General features: G+C 43.8%; 1 non-coding gene across 1 annotated transcript; it reads left to right on the top strand.

The window, feature by feature from the left end:
- The first annotated feature begins 544 nt into the window (after positions 1-544).
- On the top strand, positions 545-626 carry TRNAS-GCU (transfer RNA serine (anticodon GCU)). Its single transcript has one exon. It is a non-coding gene; the product is annotated as a tRNA-Ser (tRNA).
- Positions 627-10,415: the final 9,789 nt, after the last annotated feature.

Genomic DNA, 10,415 nt, shown 5'->3' on the forward strand with positions numbered 1-10,415 from the left:
ATCACGTACACGAAGGTCGGTTAGGTTATTCAATCATGCAGTCTTTTGTCCCATCAGGAGCATAAGGTCCCGGGGCTGGGCTACTCAGCCCCGACATTTACGGCGAAGGCAACTAGCCTCGCTGGCCTCTGGGTGGCATTATGGAAACAAGAAACCCCAGTTATCTCTCAGAGTAAGCCCATCCGACCCTAATCCCATTAGTCTTAACCCGCCTGACCACCTGCCGTCATTTGATTACATGGTTACCATCCGACATAGTAACTTGTTTCCAGGATTACAAGAAAACATTTGAAATTTGGCTTGTTACTCTATGTGGTTACCAGAAGGTAGCAGTGCATCAAATGAGTGGATGGTGCCCGCCTCCCGCTTACAGCACTAGAGTCTCAGTTTCTGGTAAGTCTCAGTCCTCTCCTAGAATACGGTCGGCAAGAATTAGTTGACACTTAAATCTCCCGTTGCACTGCTGGGTGAACAAGGACATGGGAAAAACAAACTTTGTCCAGAAGTCTGATCGGCCGGATAACTGAATGCAATTTTTCTCTCAGACGAGGTGGCCGAGAGGTTAAGGCGTTGGACTGCTAATCCAATAGGGTCTCCCTGCGTGGGTTCGAATCCCATCCTCGTCGTACGATGTTTTCCCCTTTATGTTTTAGTATATGTGCTGTACTTAAAATCACTTAAGCAAAATACACCATCTGCCCGACGGAAAGGCAACTGCCTCTTGATTGCACAAATTATTTCTTTGCTTAGGACTCTTGGCTGGATCCTAGTTTATTATATAAATAATATCGTTACCTTTCTTCCTCACCGATAAACTGTGCGTCCATCACCTTTGTATCATCGTACATGTTACTCATGTAAACAGTGTTGGTACCACAAACAGAAATATAAACACATAAGAATACTGAGGCGAAATATGCAGAATAAATCGCAATAGAAGAACTGATATGAAGTTTCCAAAGCCAACGAGAATACAGCCAACACTGAGAATAGAACAAGCTGCCACAATATGCTGTTAGTGGCTCCTGACACCAGCACATTTACAACAGATGTATCACCACATGTCCACTGTTGGCATTTTGTGAGTCCAAAAGTATTAGCATCCTCGTCTCATGACATATTTAGTAGTGATGCATTTTCACTGTATTCTCACCATCTTCCCAGATGATTATTATAAACTTGGTGACCAGTTATCGAACTGGAGATTAAAAAAATGTAACCTTCACTGTCCTCTCGCGTTACAAGAATCGTCCCCCAACTTTGAAAAAAAAAAAAATCAACTTCAACAGTTTTGATCCAATTTAGACCAAATGTGGAAGGTCTGAGGAAGGCAAGAACGCTGGGGGTCGATTCAAAGAACAATTACTCAAAAGGTCAAGGTCACAGGGCAAAGTCAAAAAGTCTGACCTATGTGTTTTTGTGTGAACATATGAATTAAAATAGTTCTGATGTAATCTGGACCAAACTTGGTGGAAGGGCTTAAGGCCAACCAAGGGCTTGGCTAATTCTATTTGAGAAGAGCAGGTCCCTTTCAAGGTCACAAAGGGAGGTCAGTTTGAAGGTTTTGTCCAATGTAGACCAAATTTGGTGGAAGGGTTCAAAGTAAGCCAAGGATGAAGAGGTTCAATTCTGAGAATACCCAGTCAAAGGTCATAGTCATAGGGTAGGGTCAAAGTTCAAAATTCCACCTATGCATTGTAGTGTACCAGCATTTACTTGATGTTGTGTCAGCATTTACTTTGCTTGCCTGCACTGGCTGAAATATGCATCACATCACAGCAAAAATGGGTGGGAGGGGAGTGGGTGGGATGTGTTGGGTGGTAAGCTATGACTGGCTGTGCATAGATGAGTGATGTACATTGATCGGTAAGGCCTGATTTCTCACACAAACCTGGAGGTAGGAAGGAAAAAAAGTACAAAAGTACTGTACAAAACGTGGGAGCGTCTGGGCCCTTCGGTTAATGCCCTGGGTATAGGAGGTGTGAGAAGGTGACTTTGTGTGGTGTGGAGACAGAGGGTGATGGGTGGTACGGTGCGGTACGCACGATATGGTACGGTACAGTACGGTATATGTCATGGTATGGTATGGCAAGATGCTGTGTAGTGAGGTGTGGCATCACGTAAGTCTGTAAAGTCTATGGGAGTGAATCACATTTCACCAGAACATCGCTAGTGAGGCAGGATGAAGTGGGAGGACGGAAGTGGGTGAGATGGGCTAGGATCGTGGTGGGGCTGGCGCGAGGAGTACACCCTGTGACAAGGAATGTCGTTATGACGGGTGATGTGGGTGGGAAAGAGATTTCACTTCAGAATCCAACGCTAGAGTGCAGAAAATGGATTGCACATACGTGTGCAGAGAGGAGTGTGAGGCACTAGGGTGGCCGCGGATCGAGGCAGTGCGGGAGTATACTATAATAACTGATGATGGGTGTTGTAATGGGTGGGACGGGATGGGGCAGAGGTGGGTGGAGACAGGGTGGGATTAGCCTATACACTAGATGATGGGTGTTATACACTGGATGGTATGGGTGTGGTAAAGATTTAAAACTCTACCCAGGATTAGGCCACACCTCCCCCAAACAGGTAATTTAATTGTGGGGAAAAGAGGCTCAGGTTCCATCCTAGTCTGAGACTGATAACAGTAAGAACAACAAGTAGAACAAAATTATCAGCACCCGTTGCTTTTACTTTTTACTTGATATGTTGCGACGCTGTTAAGAAATCGGATGAACATTGGAGAAATCGCCATTAATCCAGCTACAAAGAAGAAAAAAATGTCTAGGGTGACACCGTATATGATGATGTCGTTTCTTCATTCCATAATTAAATCAAAGCAGAGAATACGATCTGCAGATGGAGAGAGGGAGCGATGCGGAGAAAAATTTGATGAAAGATGCACAATGTAAGAGAACGTGGAAAATCGACGCTGAGTTTTACCCCATCCCACAAAACCCACGGTGTGTGAGATCTACAAACAAGAAAGCAACTCACGGGCCTAAGTCAGCCCTGGCTCTATTTTTTTTAAGGGCCAGTGAGAGGGCTGTATAATTTAGGAAGACTACGGTATAAGTGGTGGGTCCTGGGGGTATATTACAGGGTTTATCTCTGTACTACAAGGTCGTCTTTTATCTGATATTCTACTACTACCTCACACTGAAGAAATCACTAACACTTAAACACATTAACCCTTTCAGCACAGTGCCATTTTCATTTCATTCCTCTTCCCTCTACACAATTTTACACAGCTTAGTAGTGACTTTTTGACCCTGAACAGATTACATAACATAACCTTCACTAACCTCTTCACTACAAAGGGACCCCTACAAGCTGAGTAATATCGTCTGGCAGCAGCAAGAGTAAACTAAAAGAAAAATGTCATCCAATACAAGTGTTAGGGAATAATAAGCACATTAAACAGGTAAAGAAGTACTGCTAGGAAGACTGCTCTCGCTGTCAGGTAGGGTCCAGTAAAGTACGTGCTAAATGAGGTAATGGTTTATGACTATCTACTACGAATATAACAGCCGGTGCAGTAGATTTTGAGGCTACCACACCTTCCGCCCGAGGACGTCATGATCATAGTATTATTTCTGTTTCCAAATATTGTTCTTATAAGCTCAGAAGATATGTGATAGTGAAGAGATAAATGAAGACGATATATCTCTACCGGCCAATAAAAGTGTCTGATAGAAATATAAACAAATAAAAACAAACAGCGATGCCAAGGCACAGCCAACCCGTCCCCAGCAGTCATTTTAGTGCTGACGTATAAACACAACAGGATATCTAGTCAAAGACGTCACATATCAAATTTGGGGTAAATCGGGTGAAAACTGACGATTTTATGCCCATTTCAGATTTTTGGTCCGACCCACCTGACACTGACCCCCCTACGTTAACTAAGGGGTGACTTCCCTGACGTAAAGAGGCCTGTCATAGGATGAAGATTTGAAAGATGCACCTTTAGGTTTGGGTTTCATGTCGATATAACGAAATGCAAAGGAGTTACGGCGAAAAAACTATTTCATTTTACATTTTTTCTTACATTTTTTGAGCCTACAGCTTGGGCCTTGGCCCAAAATTTAATCAGGTGATCAGAAGGTCATAGCCCATCATCCCTGTGATTTTGGTCAAAATCGCACCAGTAGTTTTCGCGTAAAGTTGTTAACAGTCAGACAGACAGACAGACAGAAAGACAAACAAATAACCAAACAGATAAACCGAGTGAAAACAATACCCGTCCCCAAGCCCTCCGGGACGGGGATGGGTATAAAGCGGGGGGAGGGGGGTCCGGCAGTCAGTGCATCATAATGCAATGGTTTATGGCTAACTGCTTAGGGTATAATAATCTGTCCATTATTTTATAAAACCTTGAGATATGGCTAAAGGCTATCCAGTGGTGACATGGCTTTCAGGTAGCACTTACTGTAGGTATATTACGGTAGGTGTCCAAGCATGACTGACGGGACGACATGACTACTAACATACTGCTGGTAGTCAAAGGCTGTGTAGCTATATTATGAGTGGAAACCTAAGGGACAGAGAACTGAAATGGGAAATGGCGCAAGACCCTGACACAGTGAGAGCTGCCATCAAGTGAAAAAACTTACACTTGCTGCCATGATGAACGACCTCCCAGTGTAAACACAAGTTTTGCTCCACGACTAATATATTTACTCTCGCCATTGCCAGACGATTGAGCTCATCACCTGGAAACTTCCATCGTCTTTTATTTCTCCTCTGGGCATGGGTTTAACAGTCCTTTCCCTTAGGCCCAACAGTCCTCCTACGTGCTTAACACATCACCACTTCGACACTACTACCTATCATCCGTATTGAATATACGCGAGGATTCTCATTCAGGACCGGTTCACTGCTATCAGATTAGTGAAGGCGTTTTTTAAAAATGTCGCTGGGTCTTGTGAATGATCAAAGTCATCTGTTTTAACAACGCCAACTTAAAAACTGTTGCCTTCCCCAGCCTGGGACCCAACTCGCGTCATTTCAAATACTAGACGATCAGAGGACTAAGAAACTAATCTAGCTAAAATCTGGCGACTTCAATAGCCAATATGAAATCTCTACATCTAAGGGTAAAAGAAATGAAAAAAAATATATCAGTTATACATATACAGTATAATAAAACTTCAGTACACAGTAGTGCAGACACAAACGACGGAGCACTGTAAGATTATAGGTTCTCACGGAAATACAGAAGGAAACAAGTGAATCAGTTATTGCCATGCAATATAAAGTCCCCTACCGGATGACAGCCATATATATGTAATTGACCTTGGGAGTAGATGGCTGGTTGTTGCGCGCGACACACAGTCATGGTATGGGGAACAATTGTGTGAAGTTATATCAATATCTGCCCATGCATGTGGAAGTTACAGAGCTGACACGAAATTGCGGGTGGACTGACGGACGAACTGACGTACTGACGGAACCGTGCAAACCTCTAGACCCCGACCGGTTTGACCGGTAGAGGACTAAAAAAAAAAAATACGCGTATCCTACAGCAAAATAGCTTAATGTGCTCAACAGTTAATTAATACCGGATCATTATTCAAAACTGAGAAAGGATTTGACAGACTGACGATACCTTTTTATGCAGGACCGTCTTATCAGCCTCCCGCCAGCAAGGGTCTCGCAGTGTTTGTGGGCAGGGTGAGGGAGCGAGAGTAAAGAAAATATAAAGGAGGAAGGAAGGAAGGGTGTGTGTTCGTGCTAGCAAACAATGAGTGTAATGATTTGGCTGAGGAAGAGAGATAGAGGCAGACAAAGGAAGGACTGAAGAGTGGGGGAGATCGAAAATGAAATGGAAGGAAAGCAGAAGGGCAAACACAGATGGACGCAAGACAAGGAAAGGAAGGGATGGAGGGGGGAGATGGAATATGGAAGAGTAGAAGTGAGAGGTAAAAAAGATAATAAATGGTGTGGATGGATGAAGAGGAGTGGAAAACTGTATGGATGGTGGGAAGGGTAGAAAGAATGTGGGTGTGAGTGGGGATGTGGGTTGGGATGTGGGTGGGAGTGAGGGTAGAGTGGGTGTCCGTGGGGTACGAGTACAGGATATACTTGTGCTTGTGGATGAATTGAAGATAGACAGGATACGGGTGTGGGTGTAAGTGTGGGATGCAGCCAGAGGTGAACGTGGACAAGGAAGGGGTGTGGTTGGGCAGGGTGGTAGATAGCGGTAAAACGGCAAACGACCAAAGCCAGTAACATGGAATGAAGCGCCATATTATATAAAATGTGGCATAACTGAAGAGGGAGTGAGTCACATAATGCAAGACCTGTTATCACAATAATCAGTTCCTGTGAGATAAACAGAGATAGGCAGTGACAAGATATAAGCTGACAGAGAAGCCAATCTGGAAGAGCATTCATATAAAAAGATATATTAGCACGAGACCAACATTGAGAAAACAAATGTTAACAGACATGCAAGAGACTGGTCAACACGAAAACATCGATTGATCCTTAAGAGTGGACGATGGCGCGCGCTACCGCGCACACACACACACACACACACACACACACACACACACACACACACACACACACACACACACACACACACACACACACACACACACACACACACACACACACACACACACACACACACACACACACACACACACACACACACACACACACACACACACACACACACACACACACACACACACACACACACACACACACACACACACACACACACACACACACACACACACACACACACACACACACACACACACACACACACACACACACACACACACACACACACACACACACACACACACACACACACACACACACACACACACACACACACACACACACACACACACACACACACACACACACACACACACACACACACACACACACACACACACACACACACACACACACACACACACACACACACACACACACACACACACACACACACACACACACACACACACACACACACACACACACAATGTATTGTCATGTACACTTCAAGCATAAAACATAATTTTATCTTACTACCGGTACATGCCTCTTAATTTACTGATAGTTTTCGTTGCTTTTTCTGGTTACACTACCCATATCTACAGTCATCAGTTATCACGCTTGACATTTTCTCAGGTAGCCAGTCATGCAGCCACCACACAGCACTATCATTAGTCTCGTACCAACTGTATCCTCGTTGGCTTAACAGAAGTCGCACCGATTCTTCCTTAGCGATTTATCTTGCCTTGCCTCCTTCAACACAGTTAAATCTGTTCCAGTAAGTTTATTCACTCTGAGAAACTTTTCCTACTGGAGGTTATGTATAACATTCCTCAATCCCATCACTATGACGGTGCTCATCCTAGCTGAATAAATGTTATTCATGTGGTAGTGGCAACATTACATGCCCTCCAGCTGAAAGGGATTTTTAATGTGTTTTAACTCAACAGGATTACACCCTCTCCTCCCCCCAATAAAAAACGTAGAGGATACTCTCATGCTGAAAAAAAAAAAAAAAAAAAAAATGAAAGAGAGAATTCACAGTTATTGATCCAATGAAATATATAAGAAAGGCTCACTACGAAGTTTCATGTGCCAGAAATAATATTACTACTGTACAAGTAGAATTTACATATGTCTTACATCTTTTTTATAAAACTCCATAAATAATAATAATGAAGAGAAAACAGTGAAAATAAATCGTCGATGGAGAAATATTAAGAAATATCTAAAGCAAACCAATACGCGACCCTAAGCGAACAAAAAATAAAACTGGACTCGCAACTTCATCATAGTTTCTCCCCAAGGATGTCAATGTCTGGCACAAAAACATGGCCTCTGCTTAATGGATGATGAATATGGTGATTGCCTATGACCCCTGCCTCCTACCTCGCTTCCCACCAACTCCTATTTTACTCCCTTGTCACCTGCCACTCACACAGGTTACACTGCATGATCCTCGCCCACCTTCCCACTTCTCTGCTGTACGTGTTTAGCCTCCACTTACTACCCGGCCATCTCTATCAATCATAATTTACCATCTTGCCCACCATCCGCTCACTCACCTCACAGCTACAGTCTAACAGTCAACCTTTTACCAAACCTCCCTGGCTGCGTTCCGACCTACATGCCAGACTTGTTAAGTCTTTAACCTCTTCTATATATATTAGTTTGTTCTTGAGATCCCAGAGATTATACTTCACATAAGGGGAATCTCTAGTACTTAAGGGTTAACGAAGCTGCATCAAACCCCTCCAGTTCGAAAAGTTTCTCCTAAGCTGAATAAAGTCGTCTGCAAGGTGAGGAAAAAAAAAAAAAAAAGGACGTCACTGTCAATGACAGGGAAAATTTGGTATCTGGTGACGTCGCCTTCATGAAGTCCGTCACTGCTAAATGCCCTTCGTAAACTGAACATTGTTTGCTGGCAGTACCAAGAATATAAGTGAATAAGTTAACAAATACATAAGCAAATAAAAAAGTCGCCCTTTCAGTGAGTTAAATTCCTCATTTCTTCGCGCAATTCGGATATTTTCAAGTTACGTTCAATATACTATCCAGCTTAGTAGACATCTGTTGTACTGAAGAGCTAAGTGGAAGTTATGCTCAACTTAAATGAAGAAAAAAAAAAAAACTCTTACAGTCAATAAAAAAATCCGGTGGCAGTACAAAATGCAAAACATGTTAGTGGATTCAATGAGTTAAACTGCTATCCCTGCCATCTGTCTCTCACTTATGTACCTCACTTCCTCCACCTCGTTTTCAAGATTTACGAATTACCACCCAATCGTATATTTACTTTTGGACAAGCCTACTCATTATCCACAGCCCACACTGCCATAACCCAACCATCATCCACCAAGTGTACACGCAAGACGAATCCACCACCTCACCAGCAGCCACACCTCATTCTTCAGTAACATCCGTGTCATTGTCAGGTTGTCGTAGTTTTTCTGTGCGGTAAGTAGCATGCGCCTACAAGATGGTTAGCCCTGTCAGATACAGGCAGAATTTCGCTAGCTTGCGTGGTGTGTGGATGACTGTGTGGTCCATTTCGCTGGCACGATGTTGATAGTTCTCCCACTTTTGTGTCTTATCCTTCCTTGTTTCTGGCTTATACCTCCCACTTTTCTTACGTTGGACGATGAATTGATAACATACTCGTGGCTTGGTATACGTAAAGGGTGCTAAGAAAAAAAAAAAGTGATTTTAATGGGTTTAACAGGCACTTAGATTGTTCATTAAAAGGGTGACAAGGTAACCAGGATTTTCAGAAGAATGAGGCGGGTTAATGACTAAAAGACTTTTATATGTGCATAGATTTCTTAATTTTTCCCTGTATTTATTACCTGGCAAATTTAGTAGGTTAATACAGGATCGTCCATTAGCCATTAGCCTAATCCAGCCTTAACTAACCTAGACCCTCCTTGAAAAGAAAAGTGCCCAAATCAACTTCAGTATGGAACCTTGCATCCCGGCCACTGTCGGTCGGAGGAAGGTGGGGGGGGGGGAAGGTGGCAAACAGACTTATCTTCAGCCCGAGGACGCACTTTTCGTCTTATTCTTGCTACCTGAAGATAGTTTTATTTACCGTAGGAGTGATATTTCGTACTAAACGGGTTAATCTGGACTAATCTCCCTCATACTGAAAAGTTTCTGATAAACTCACTAAAGCAGCCTGAATATTGCCAGATTAACGTGAAACACACGTCATCGGAGAGCAGTGTATCGAACTGCCGACTGGAAAATTACGTAGTCTGTCATCGTTGCTGGTTGTGCCGGACGAGAGGATTGAATCTCCTTGATCATTAGTCACATTGCTGTGTCGCTACTTATCGGTTTGGCTGGTGGAGCAGACCCGTCGACCAAGATGAAGAACAATAGGAACCTAGCGCCAAAATCCAGCACAAAGCAGGATCATCGGCTACCAGTCGACCAAGCATAGGCCTACGTCTGTTCATCCTACAGGTACAATATGTACAACTGTGTTGGTTCAGAGTCTCTTTGTGGTGGGCCAGACAGCAAGTCACCTGCATCATTCCCCATGGCGAGGTGCTGTGAATTATGAGAAAGTTTGATTCCTGGGTGGGTGCTACAGCTGCTCCACCCAAGCTGTATATCGTCATTACTTGAAGGTTGCTCATTTAGCGTCTCAGCTGAACATCCACATTAAGGTTCCGAGGAACGGGCATGATGTTAGCACAGCACACCCCATCAGGAGCCTGGACTAGCTTGGATTCCCCCAAACGTGCTCAGCAACAGGGGTCTGTGGACGTGGGCGTGGAGAAGGGAATGTGGCGTGGGGTAGACGCCAGTGAGGGGCTTGGGGTAGTGAGTGTAGGGGGTGACACTGGTGATGGGAGAGGGGCGAGAGTTGGCGTGGGTGTTCCCTACCAACAGCC

The sequence above is a fragment of the Coenobita brevimanus genome, chromosome 114, assembly GCF_032717465.1.
Source record: "Coenobita brevimanus isolate Jiangsu-jjx chromosome 114, ASM3271746v2, whole genome shotgun sequence".
In the NCBI taxonomy this organism is placed as follows: domain Eukaryota; kingdom Metazoa; phylum Arthropoda; class Malacostraca; order Decapoda; family Coenobitidae; genus Coenobita; species Coenobita brevimanus.